The sequence below is a fragment of the Musca autumnalis genome, unplaced genomic scaffold (assembly GCF_047663935.1).
Source record: "Musca autumnalis isolate F117 unplaced genomic scaffold, ASM4766393v1 scaffold_3, whole genome shotgun sequence".
NCBI classification, from domain to species: Eukaryota; Metazoa; Arthropoda; class Insecta; order Diptera; family Muscidae; genus Musca; species Musca autumnalis.
In genome coordinates, this window is record NW_027411866.1 from 144,245,932 (window position 1) to 144,260,658 (window position 14,727).

General features: G+C 37.2%; 1 protein-coding gene across 50 annotated transcripts in view; it reads left to right on the forward strand.

Moving 5' to 3' along the window:
• The window catches only part of LOC141397847 (uncharacterized), a 401,443-nt gene that overhangs the window by 272,371 nt on the left and 114,345 nt on the right, over positions 1-14,727 (forward strand). For 25 of the 50 annotated variants that reach the window (XM_073974614.1, XM_073974615.1, XM_073974640.1 and 22 more), the window contains one exon: positions 12,832-12,872. The exons of 24 other annotated variants lie outside the window; for them this stretch is intronic. The gene's annotated coding sequence lies outside the window, so the exon portion shown is untranslated. Of the gene's footprint in view, positions 1-12,589; positions 12,643-12,831; positions 12,873-14,727 lie in introns of those variants that run through there. One more of the 50 variants, XM_073974657.1, reaches the window with a different exon arrangement.

A 14,727-nucleotide genomic window follows, 5' to 3' on the forward strand; every position in this document is an offset into this window, starting at 1 on the left:
CGATCTTGCCTCTTCGGTCGATTTTGCCTCTTTTATTTCAGATTTCTCTTGGGTATGTGAGGGTGAGCTCTTCCGAGCTAGTTTACCAACTGGGCTCTAGTTACTTACTAGAGATTGTTACTAGAGATTGTTCCTTCTTAGTTTGCATTGCGATGTATGAGAGTACGCCCTCTTTTCTTTGGTCAATCGAATTGCAGAGATAGTTGAGGTGGTGGGGACATTGTCGGCCAAAGTCGTAGTTCCATCCTTTACATAATCCTGTCTCTTAAGGCCAATTCAATCGGATTCGGTCGAGACTTCCGACTTCAAGGGATTAGAAGTTTGCACTAAGGCCGATGCCAATTTATCGGCAACTATTAGAGTTGATGTCATATACACTAACGTATTAAATTATGTATACGCAATTTTTATATATAAACGGTGTGGACGATTGTTGTATTGAGTTACCGTTGCTATAATAAGTGAGCTATCTTGTTTTTCCTCAGGTATTAAGTTTTTCCAATGGAATTTATTTATATCTCCGACACAAAAAGGGATATAAAGAAAGTGTTTACGCAGCATTTTAGTGACCACGATAACTCTTGAAGGGAGTAACCGATTTGGCCGACACTTTGTACATCGTGAAAGTTCTACAAGACTTAGATGAAGTTTAAATATGTACTCAATCGGTCCACTCCTTCGGGTACCTCCCACACAAAATTTCGGAAATGTTTAGTTTAGGACCTGCTCTCGCTTTGATTTTTTGTTGTATCAACTTGTATTAGCTGTCCCCCATACGACGGTACAAGTTTCACAAGGGCCATGACCATACTTCCTGAGAAAATAGCCTGAAGGTGCAAAAAAACCCCTATGACACCGTGTGTAGTGGTTGGAGCGCAAGATAAATCTCGAACGGATCTGCCAATTCGGTCCAAAATGTTGCCTTCGTAATATTTTGTCCAAACAAAGTTTATGTTCGAAGATAAACCATGTCGGTCCACTCCTTCAGGTACCTGCCTCACAAAAATTCAAAAATCTTCGGAAAAAATATGCGCACGATAACTCTTGAAGGGAATGAATGATGTAACCAATACACTGCACATCCTAATATATCTACCAGATATAGATAGATCAGGTTCGATTATGGACTATATTTTTGCACTACCTCCCACACAAAATTTCGGATAAGTTCACTTTAAGACCTGGTATGGAATCACTTTGATTTTTGTTGAAGCGTTTTGCATTCGCTACCTCCATTACGACGGTAAAAGTTTTTTCAGGAGCAGGTCCATATTTCTTGGGAAAACATCCCGAAAGGTGTAAAAAGCCCTATGTCACCATATGTGGCTCTCGAACTGTTCTACCAATTTGGTGCAACATTTGGTCTTCGTCATATTTTATCCAAACTTAGTTTCATGGGGCAATACCGGTCCCCAACTTCCGGTACATCTCCCCAATATTCAAATAGTCACTAAAATGTTAGGACGATATCGATTGAATGGTGTAACCAATATGGTCCAAACTTTGGATCTGCTAATATTTTGTCAAAATTTAGTTTAACTTCTAAAATGGCCCTTATCGGTCCTCCCTAAGGGTACCTCCCCTACAAAAGTTCAACATTTGTGTTAATTCCTAATCCACATTTTTGTCGGCAAGTTCAAATGTTGAAAAAGGGCCACAAAATTCTGTAGAGACTCTAAATACATTCTATCTGTCCGTAGATGAAAGTTTCAATTCACATTGGCTGAGGGTATACCTCTGTCGGCAAAGCCGACTGACACTTTTTTACTTGTTGTAGTCTAAATATGTACTTTCAAAAAATGCATACTAGAAGTTGTTTGCATTTTCAGTGTTGCATAGTGTGTTATACATACATAATTGTTTCACAAGGTAGGCTACTCTCATATGAATGAGTGCACCCCGATTCATACTAGCTCAATGATAAGGCAGCCACTGTTTATCGCCGAGTCCGAACGACGTGTCCTAAGACACCGTATGTAGAGAAATTGGCTGAAATACTCAGAAAATGTCACCATCATTACTGAGGAGTATTTTGCCACCATTGAAAATTTCATGTGGCCTGGCCTAGGAACCGAATCCTGGGCATTCAGCGCGAAAGGCGGGTGTGCACACCCTATCAGATAATTCAAAACATGGAAATTTTACATTTTTTTAATTTTTGAAGAATATACTTCGGAAACATTTAATACGCTCAAAGCAACAAAAATCATTACGTATCTTCGTTTCTAATATTGTTTCATAGAGCGGAGCTTTATTTACCCATTACATCCGTCTTGTATGCAGAATGTCATGCTTTCGATTCCCGGGCGAGGTAACATCAAACTTTCAACGGTGGAAAAATACAACTCACTAATGATGGCGACGTTTTCTGAGCATTTCAGCCGTATAAATCTTCCCTAAAAGTGGTGTCTTAGGACACGCCGTTCGGTCTCGGCGATAAACTGTAGGTCCCAAGCTTAATGTGATAAGGTGGCAGAATCGACAAAGTTATTTCTTACAATAAGTTTATTTGTTCCATAAAAGGAATTTTGATTTGCTGAAAGCAGTGGTGTAGGGCATTACATGGTCGGCCACGTCCGACTATAATCTTTGCTTACTTGTTTTTTCTTACTTTTTAATATATTTCAAATATTGTCAATATAATTTTTGCTTTATAGACATTCGAAAAAAGATATGACAAATCTGGTATATCACAATTAGATCTATTTTTATTTCACGTACAAAATCAACAAAATTTCAAAATTTGTATTTAATGCTTATTTTTTCTACCACTTTTATTAGGTTCTCTTTTTCAAAGTTCTTTATTTGGTTAATCATCATTAATTGATATTGCAATAAAAGTAATATTCACTTTAATTTATATTAATGAACTTTAATTTCATCACCAATGTCCATAACAAGTCTATTCCAACATTGCACTTTACAATAATCTTCCACTTAATTGACATTTTCTCTATAACTTTTTTGTTCGCATTATTGCTGTAAAATCTCTAACAATAATAGCAGCTAGAAAAATAGAACATTTAACGCATCAGTTACATGAAATTAAATCTTTTCACTTGAGTTTTCATCATACCATTCATTCACCTATTCAACTGTTTCGACAGACAATGTTATTGACAATTGACCATTGTCTGGTTACAATTGAATTCGCAGACACGATTGTCGTCAGCAGTTCACTGCTGGGAGTAATCGTAACCAAGGCAACAGCAGGTCAGATTTTCAACATCATATTCTTCCAGGTTTATGTCGTTATACACAAAGAAGTTGTTATTACGAATTGACTTTTTCATATTCTATACTTGTAAGATTTTATTGAATCATTTGCATTTGCTATCTTCTGACTCTGACTTTTGAACATCAATTATTTGCTATCGCATAGAGATATGTGAATATTTGCATTGTTATTGCTGATAATAATAACTACAGTTTTGATAGCTAGATTATGATGATGAGAATGATAATGTTTCCAGTTCATTGATAGATTCGTTCATTTGATACATTTCACTTCAACACTTCAACTTCCTGTGAATTGAAAAACTGTAAAGCAGTACTAAGCTGACTTTTCATTGCTGGTATTAGGTTTGTTTTTTGTTTGCTTACTAGCTTACAGCAACACAAACACATACGCTTTTCGGCTTACATATACGAAAGGGATTTCAAAGGAGTGGTAGGTATTTAAACAAAAATTAAAAGTCAAACATAAACACATACACCAAACCATGCTTTGGCTTAAATTGTATGAGTCAGAAATAATAAAAGCAGTCCTTCATTACACCCACTGTATTTATACGTACAAATTAGTTCCCCCATATTCCCATCATACCAATGTTGTGGCTAAACTTAACGTTTAGGAGCCACAACGTCCAATTCGAAATACCGATGATGGTAACTTGCATAAACGAAATTGCTTTAGTTTGAAATGAAAAAAACTCTTTGATTTTGAACACAATTTAAAGCAATTACGCCAATTGGCATGAATTCAAATTTTCTGTTGTATCCATGGCCACAACTGTTTTCTGCCTTCATTTCCTCACACACGCACACAAACACACACTACGATGAAAAATTAATTCAAATGTTTGCTTGGAAATCAGGTATCAGGTAATTCTGTAATTGTAACCACTTTTCGGATAAACTGGCTTGTGGTCATTCTTTCCTGTGTGGAGTTTATATCCTACTCGTTGGTTAGGTTTTCGTTTATAATTTGATACTTACCTTTATGTTTGTGGCGTGTTTTGTATCCAATATTTTCCTATTTTATTACAATACGTGTTTATGGTTTTTATTTGGCAAAATACGTTAGTGGTTATTAAACGCATTGAACAAAAACAAATGCTTTAAATCAAATTTACCTCACACAAGATTGTTGGCAAACGTTTGATTCATTTGTTTTAGGTTTTTTTATAGTTTACAAATCCACGATGATATTTCATTTAAGGATCTAAAACTTAAATAAACAAATAAGAGTTAGAGATGGGAAATGGGTAAATACCCATTAAAATGGGTAAATTGGGTACAAATGGGTAAATACGCAGGTATTCACCCAATATGTAGGTAAAAACTACAGAAACTAAAATCATACAATTAGATGCAAAAACGCAGCGTTTTAGCAAATTTTAACTGACTATGAATAAAATTACTTTTTTGCATACGGGACAAGTTAAAATACGACCAATTTTGGTCCATACTTTGGTAAATCTCTCATATATTGTGACAGCATAATTTTGATATTTGAGAGCTTTTAGGGCGGTTTGTTGTAGAACAAGTAAAAAAGTATCAGTCGGCTTTGCCGACAGAGATATACCCTCAGCTTGTGTATATTGAAAACTTTTAGGGGGTTTTAAAAATTTTTGGCGTTTGAACCGACAAAAATTTTGACTAGGATTAAAGATCAAAAGTTTTGCGGAGGAGATACAAAAAGGAATGGATCGACATTGACCGTTATGGAAGTGGATCTCCAGGCGCAACATATGGTGCTCAAGAAGTATGGACTTGCCCCTAAAAAAACTTTTACCATCGTAATTGAGGCAGCGAAAGCAAGTTGATTCAACAAAAATCAAAGTGATTCGGTATTAGGTCTTAAAGTGAACTTATCCGAAATTTTGTGTGGGAGGTACCGGAGGGAGTGGACAAAAATAGTCCATATTTGAACCTGATATATATCTGGTAGATATATTAGGATGTGTAAAGTGTAGACTAATTCGGCCACACCCTTTAAGAGTTGCCGTACGAACAATTTTTCCGAACATTTTTGAACTTTTGTGGGGAAGGTCCTGCAGGAGTGGACCGATCTGGCTTATCTTCAAACTTAAACTATGTTTGGAGAAAATATTACTAATGCCATGTTTTGGACCGAATCGGCAGATCCATTCGAGAGTTATCTTGCGCTCCAACCACTACACACGGTGTCATAGGGGTTTTTTGCAACTTTCATGCTATTTTCTCAGGCAAGTCCATACTTGCCCCTGATGAAACTTGTACCGTCGTATGGGGGGCACTGAATATAAGTTGCTTAAACAAAAATCCAAGCGATACGAGAAATGGCCCTAAACTGAACTTTTCTGAAATTTTGTGTGGGAGGTACCCGAAGGAGTGGACCTATTGATACCATATTGGAACCTCACATTACTCTGGTAGAAAGTTTACGCTATACAAAGTATGGACCAAATCGGTCACTCCCTTCAAGAGTTATCATGCGCAAAAACTTTCCGAACATTTTCGAACTTTTGTGGGGGAGGTACCGTAGGGAGTGGACCGATGTAGCTCATCTTAAACTAAGTTTGTGCAAAATATTACGAAAGCCAAAATTTGAACCGAATCGGTTCATCCGTTCGAGAGTTATCGTGCGCTCCAGCCAGCAGGACAGACAGACAGACGGACGGACATGGCTAGATCGACTCCAAATTGTCTGAAACACATTTCGTCCAAACATACTTGGGGTCTAAAACCATTATTTTGATGAGGCACATTTTCATCGTATCAAAGTGTATATACCCTCCTTAGCCTAAAGGCTGAGGGTATAAAAAGTATCAGTCGGATATGTCCACCGAGATATATCCTCAGCCTTTGTGAATTGAAACTTTCATCTACGGACAGATCAGTACAATTGTTGAACTTTTGTGGAGGAGGTACCATAAGGAGAAGATCGATATCGGTCATTTTAGAAGTCAAACTAAATTTGGACAAAATTTTAGTGGATCTAAAGTTTGGACCAAATTATTTGCCCCGTTCAAGAGATATCGTGCATAACATTTTAGTGAAATTCTTTAAATATTAGGAGAAGTACGGAATTTGTTGCCCATCTTCGAACTGATCCGTTCGAGAGTTATCTTGCGCTGCAACCACTACACACGGTGTCATAGGGGCTTTTTGCACCGTTCAGGCTATTTTCTCAGGAAGTATGGACTTGCTCCAGAAAAAACTTGTACCGTCGTATGGGGGGCAGTGAATACAAGATGCTTCAATAAAAATTAAAGCGATTCGAGAACAGTTCCTAAACTGAACTTTTCCGAAATTTTGTATGGGAGGTACCCGAAGGAGTGAACCGATTGTCTGGTAGAAATTTGGCCATCTGCAAAGTATGGACCAAATCGGTTACTCCCTTCACGAGTTATCGTGCGCACACATTTTCCGAATATTTTCGAACTTTTGTGGGGGAGGTACCGGAAGGAGTGAACCGATATAAACCATCTTCGAACTTAAACTAAGTTTGGGCAAAATATTACGAAAGCCAAATTTTGGACCGAATCGTGCGCACCAACCAGCCAGACAGACATTGCTAAATCAATTCCAAATTGTCTGAAACGGATTTCGTTAAAACATACTTGGGGTCTAAAACCATTATTTCATTGAGGCACATTTTGCCCGTATGAAATTTGACAGTTATGAGGAAATTCAGAGCGGTGATCTTTGGAAAAACCGTCAGATAAGCAGTTTGCTTATCAAGGTTTCGCCGTCCCAGCCATTTTAAATTCAATGTAGCAATGTCCTGGTACTCAGCATAGTCGGAAAGCATTGGTTAGGTTATACAAATAATTTGATGACTTTAAGAGTCGCTTAATTATTTACAGAGATAGTCACCGGTTCAACGATATCAGCATCCAAACTTTTAACCAATTCTGCTGTCTTCCTGTTCTGCTGTCTTCCTAATTGCGAAGACATCGCCGGTTTGTCATCTTTCCAATCGATAATGTCTAGAACATTTGTAGCAAGTACAGCTGTAGGTGCTAAGGCACCCTAAAGCAGCCGGATCACAATCACTTGATCTCGACGACATACAGTTTGTTGTCTCAATAACGCTTGACGCCGGTACTAATTTATTTAAGCCATGCACCGTAACTTTATTCCTTTTATTTTTCCTCCATGCAGAGGAAAGAGGAGCAAACATATTTTACAGATTACTCTCCGTAAGATGTCGTCTTTCTCAAAACATCAAACTGAGGGTCCAAGAGATTAATATATATGTTGAGTTAGGTCTGTCAGAGGTTGCCCTCAAACAGTTATGATTCAAAATATCACAAAAACCCGTTCTGAGAATTACCAATCACCGCTTCACAGAACTTACATTCCCTCCGATCTAAGGGTAGTTGAGTGAACTTTCCGGGACATCATCACAGCTACAGCCGCTCCCTACATTCCTGATGGTCGAATAGCCGCAATTAGAAAACAAGTGAGCAAAGGCTATAGTCGGGACGGGGCCGACCATTAGATACCCTATACCACTACCCCTGTGCATAAGCTTTTCACTAGTAAACATTTCTTTTATTGAATATAAACCGACTACCACCAAAAATAATATGCCTCTTTGTCTCTGGGACCCCCATAAGCAAACAAAATTTCGTGACCATCCGATCAAAATTACGACCTGTAGCTTGATTGCAAAAAAATGGAAGAATTGGATGCATTACCGACTATTGTGGTATCTCCCTTGTTTTACCACCTTCGCCAACCTGCTTTACACCAATGTAAAGGTAATATTTTCTTCTTCCATTGACAGGCTTTGTCATTGGAATACCCCTACTAGAAGCCAATATATTCACAAAGAATAAAACTTTGAATTTGTCTCCAAATGAGTTTTTCCCCATTCCGACCCCTAAATATTATCCGGCTATCACCAAAATCAATAGGCTTCTTCCTATGTGGGACCCGCATCAACTCCCAAAAAATTCGTGACGATCCGATTAAAATTGCGACCTGTAGCGTGATTTCAAACAAATCGGAAAATGGGATACATTACCGACTATTGCGATATCTCTGTTGTTTGAGCAGCTACGACAACCTACTTTACATCGTTGTAAAGGTGATATTTTCTACTTTTCTTGTCAGATTTTGCTTTTGATATACCGCTTAAAGAAACAGAGATATTGGCTTTGAAATAAAACGTTGACCTTTCTCCAAATAAGTGTTTGCCCATTCCGACCATTGAATATTATCCGACTATCATTAAAATCAGTAGGCTTCTTCCTCTGTGGGACCCCCATTAACCCCTAAACTTTCGTTACGATACGATCAAAATTGCCACCTGTGGCGTGATTACAAAAAAATCGGAAATGGGATGCATTATCGACTATTGCCATATCTCTGCTATTTGACCACCTATGACAACCTACTTTACATCGTTGTAAAGGTGATATTTTCTACTTTTCTTGTCAGATTTTGCTTTTGATATACCGCTTAAAGAAACAGAGATATTGGCTTTGAAATAAAACGTTGACCTTTCTCCAAATAAGTTTTTGCCCATTCCGACCCCTGAATATTATCAGACCATCGTCAAAATCAATATGCTTCTTCATCTGTGAGACCCCCATTAACCCTGAAATTTTCGTGGCGATCCGATCAATATTGCGACCTGTAGCGTGATTTCCAAAAAAATAGAAAAGTGGGATGTATTACCGACTATTGCGATATCTCCGTTATTTGGTTACCTACGCCGACCTAGTTTGCATCATTGTAAAGATGGGATCTTCTACTTTCATAGTCAGGCTTTGCTTTTGGAAAATTTTCAACCAAAGCTGTGATATTTGTCAATATAATTAAAATCGCAAAAATGAAAATTGGGGTTTTATTTGCTACTATTGCGATATCTTCGTTGTTTGATCACCTACGAGCACCTACTTTACATCATTAGAAAAGTGATATTTTCTGTTTTAATCGTCAGGTTTTGCTTTTAGTATACCCCATATAGAAGCTGAGATATTAGTTTTTGAAAAAAACGTTGTCTTTTTATCCACCTAAGTTTTTTGCCCTTTCCGACCCCTAAATATTATCCAACCATCACCAAAATCAATAGGCTTCTTCCCCTCCGGGACCCCCATCAACATCCAAAATTTCGTGACGATCCGATGAAAATTGCGGCCTGTAGCGTGATTACAAGGTTTAGATGGACAGACGGACAGACGGACGGACGGACGGACACACATAGCCAGATCAACTCAGCTCGTCGAGGCATTCATTTTGATATATATAAGTATGGGTCTATGACCATTATTTCGATGCGTTACAAACTTTTTGGCCAAAACCAACTTATAATACCCTCCCCACATAGTGGTGTAGGGTATAAACATTTCAAAATTTCCCCTTGCAAGATGACGCTAACAAAAACGCGATCATCAGTTGAAATAGGGATGAACCTCTCTTCACCACCAAAAGATGCTTCAAGCAAGGAGATAGTCTCTCACGTGATCTATTCAACATACTGCTGGAAAAAATCATACGAGATGCTGAGGCAAACAGAAATGACACGATATACAATAAGAACCACATGCTACTCGCTTATGCCGACGACATCGACGTCATAGGTCGATCGGAACAAATAGTGATTAACAGCTTTATAAGAATAGAAGAAGAATCTGCTAGAGTAGGGATGGCAATCAACGGAGATAAGTCCAAATTGATGGTATCGACGCGCAATGCATCAACTGAAACCATACAAACTGTGGAAGTTGGCACATACAATTTTGAGGTTGTTAATGACTTCATCTACGTCGTCACCGCCATAAATAAAAAATAACATCAGTTCTGAAATAAGAAGACGAATAATATGGGCAAATAGATGCTACTTTGGACTAAGTAAGCAGTTTAGAAACAAGACCATCTCTCGTGAAATTAAAGTCACACTCAACAAAACACTAATACTACCTGCTAATGTATGGGTATGAAGCATGGGTACTAGCGCAAGCAGATAAGGCAGTACTTTGTGTGTTCTAGAGAAAAATTCTCCGAAAAATATACGGCCCAATTTCCATTGGTGATGAATATCGGCTTCGAATGAACCACGAGCTATACCAGATATATACTGACATCGACATAGTTAAGCTTATTGAGTTACAACGATTGCGTTGGCTTGGTCATGTCATAAAAATGAACCATGATTCCCCTGCTAAAAAGGCGTATGCACATGAGCCACAAGGCGGTAAATGAAAAGATGGTAGGCCAAGACTTCGATGGAAAGAACAGGTGAAAGATGACATCGAAGATCGTGGTATTCCCACTAACTGGGAAGAGATTGCTAGAGATCGGGGGCATATGGAACAAATGCTAAGTAAGTAAGTAAATTTCCCAGCAGAGTCAACGGGACTAACAAATGAACGTGATGAGGTTCGTTGTAAGAACCCAGAAGACCCAAGAGTAAGGTAACTTACTTTTAAAGTCAACCGGCTAGTATGCGATCATAAGTGGCTATGCCACCGGCAGCAATATGACATTGGTACATCATTAAGTAAATTGTGGACAACGGTTAAAGGAGGATGATAGAACGACTGGATGACTTGTTAAAGTTTTTCCATCTGAAGAATATGAAAACATCCGCAAATTAATCTACTGCAAAACTTTTAACTACCAGGATGGCTGAAATGAGGCTCCCCCTAAACCTATTAGTCCTAAGTCGGTATAACCATGACCGTCCGTCTGTTGAAATAAAGATACAGCTAGCAATTTTTAAGATAAAGCTTTGTAATTTGGTATAGAAGCTTCTATTATTCCTATGACGTTTGGCATTGCAAATGGACTATATCGGTACCTCCCAATTTTCGGGATTTTGAAGGTTGTGGCCTCAATATTCCAACGAAATGGCTGAAATTTGGTATTAAGTCTTCATTTTAGGTACTAAACTTTCCATATGAAATTTGTCGGTATAGGTCAATATCTTAATATAGCACCCACAGAAGCGTAGCTCCCGATTTTTGGTATTTTTAAGGTTATGGCCACAATGAACCATCGAAATGGCTGAAAATTGGTATTTAGTCTTCCTTGGTTGTACTCAACTTTCCCCTTTAAATTTGTCGGTATAGGTCTTCGCCTGCATATAGCTCCTATAGAAAGGTATCTACCAATTTTCGAGATTTTGAAGGTTGTGGCCTCAATATTCCTAAATACCAATTTGGTATTTAGTCGTCGCTGGGATATAAAATTTTACACCCGAAATTTGTCGGTACACGTCCCCGACTTCATATAGCCCCCATAGAACGGTACCTCCCGATTTTCGGTATTTTGAAGGTTGTGGCTTCAATATTCCATCGAAATGCCTGAAATGTGGTATTTAGTCTTCGTTGTTGGTATAAAACTTTCCCCAAAAATTTGTCGGTATAGGTCCACTCCTTCATATAGCCCCCATAGAACGGTACCTCCCGATTTTCGGTATTTTTAAGGTTGTGGCTTCAATATTCCACCGAAATGCCTGAAATGTGGTATTTAGTCTTCGTTGTCCAAACCTTCATATAGCACCCACAGAAGCGTATCTCCCGATTTTTTGTATTTTTAAGGTTGTGGCCACAACAACCCACCGAAATGCCTAAAAATTGGTATTTAGCCTTCTTCATAAACGAAACTAATTGTTCCGTTTTACTACAAAACAATTCTTGGTGGGGGTATAACAAGTTGGGACGGCCGAACTTAACGCCGTTCTTACTTGTTCATGATATATTGGTGATTTTATGAAATAAGAAATTTCACAAAGTCTCACAGGGAGTCCGAATGCTCCCTATTTGAGAATCTAGATGTGGTCACTTAGGATTTCAATATCCATCGTATTAGCACAGGGAAGAAAAAAGTGCTGTTTAATCGTTGGTGATTACCCAATCGACCAGTGGCCGGTCGATGATATAGTGGATAAATATTATAAGCAAATTAAATTCTGATTCTACAATATATTTATTATGGTATTGTTTATAACCAAAACCGCTTTGAACCATTTGTTTAAATCATACAGAAGTACCACTGATATGCCATAAATATTCTAAAAGGCCGAATAACTTATAAAATGTATGTTTATTTAATGATAAAATGTATTCACAATAGGTAGCAATTAAAAGTAATTTAACCACAATTAAACAAGAATGCTTTAATTCCGTATGATAATCTATTATTGCAAGTAATGATTCATTAAGGATTTCCAATTAAATAAAATAATTTCTTTGTTGCTTGATGACAATAATTCAACTCTTATTCATATAAAATTTCCTAAACTTTTCATGACCACATTATCATATCATATAACCACATACCATATCGCATCGGAATGCTTATTACTAATCTTTACAATGCTTTAATTTATTATACTTATTCTTCAGTAATTTCTAAATGTTGGCATTCGGTGAAGTAACAAGCAATGTGAGAGTGTTAATTCTTGATGGAAAGTTAAAAGTAAATAATTAAAGACATAAATAAAATTAAAGATACATAATCGGATGCTTTTGCATTTTACTAATTTACTAATAAATTACTAATAAATTCTTAAATGGAAAGCGACATGCGTTAACTATATAATAATATGTTTAAAATTTGTTGCATTTGAGCAGATTTTTCTAAAACAGTTTTGTTTATTTATTTCAGGTACGGTTCAATTTTTAGATCTATAGATTAATATATCGTTGGTAAGTAACAATTAAAATATATATCTAAAGCCATCCCACCAGTGCTCCGTTCTGCTGCTATTAGCCACATTTAAGTATAGGTCATATGACCAATAAATATTTTTGTACTACTTCCCATTACATCGTGGCGGCAATAAATGTTTAAAAGGCATTCATAAATTGAAGACAAACCTAATCCGGATACTGTAAAGACAATTTGTTGATTCGCACTTATTGTAACTTGAAGTGCTTTGCGTCCGACGCTCGTTAGTGATGTGATGTCTGGCAGATATAACAAAAAACTCCCTTTGGTTTGTCTTTTTTTTATAACATTGCCACTTGTTTTAAATACATCAGAGCAGCCACAGTTGCAATTACAACAGGTCTCACATGAGTCTATTTGCAGGTAGACATCAAACGATATGATGACTGATGTGTCGTTATCACGGAAGTGGATATGTCTGGCTACACATGAGAATGTGTTCTATTTATATGTCGTTCTATTTAAAGAGAGACAAATGTGTTCGGTAACTAGTTGTTCTGCACATAAAGAATAAATAGTGTTTGAAAGGCAAAATGTTTGTTTTAAATTTATTGTCATATTCGGTATTTAATATTGTAGTCACCTTTTTTTCCAAAGTCAATCATTTCAAATTAAAGTTCATCATTTGATTTGTTAATTCAACTGTACAAAGTTTTGGGCCAATCATTTTATTGGTATCTTTAACAATAGAAGATTGTTTTTCGATATCGTGTTAAAAGAACAAATTTGTCCAAATTTAGCTCTAAGATGGCTCCATTACTTCGGAAACCCACAAATTTCAGGTGGAAGGTTTTGTACCCCAAACAAATTCTAAATCCAAAATTTTAGCCATTTTTGTGTTAAAATGAGTCTAAAACCTTCAAAATATCATAAATCAGGAGGTACCGTTCTATGGGGGCCATATCAAAACGTGGACATATAGGCCATTTTCAATACCAAACATCCTAGGAGTAGTAGAAACTTCTATCTTAAAAATTGCGAGTTGTATCTTGATTTTGACGGACATCGCCGTGCGTATGATTGTTATTAAAATCTTCCTAATTAATAACAATCATGCGTACAGGGAATCCAATTTTAACAAGTAAAAAATTATCAGTCGGCTTTGCCGACAGAGATACAACCTCAGCCTATATGAATCGAAACTTTAATCTACGTTCAGAATTTTGTGGCTCTTTTTAGACATTTGAACTTGCCGACAAAAATGTGGATTAGGATTGAAGTTCAAAATGTTGCGGAGGAATGGACCGACATGGTCCATTATGGAAGTTGATGTTATTTTGGGGGTCATATCTTTTCGATTGATATAGCGCCCACTAGTCACTTTAGTGGGTCATAGTATAACTTTTGGATCAGTATGCCAGGAAGCAACGAACAGCATCGGTATACATTTATCAAGGATCTTCGAATAGACCCTAAACTGCACTTAGACATAAATGTTGAATTTTGTGGGGGAGGTCCCCTAAGGTGAGGACCGATATGGACCATTTAGAAGTTAAACTAAATTTGGACAAAATATCAAAATTTGAACCAAATTGGTTACCCCGTTCAAGAGTTATCGTGCATACCATTTTAGTGACATTTTTAAAATATTGGGGGAAATACCGATATTGCCCATCTTCGAACAGGATCTAAGTTTGGACAAAATATGACGAAAACCAAATTTTGGACCAAATCGGTTGATCCGTTCGAGAGTTATCTTGCGCTCCAACCACAACACACGGTGTCATAGCACTTGCTTCTGAAAATCTAATGCCGTCGCAAAGGAGGCAGCGTATGCAAGATGTTTCAACAGAAATCAAAGTCATTGGAGAGTGGGCCTTAAAGTGAATTTAT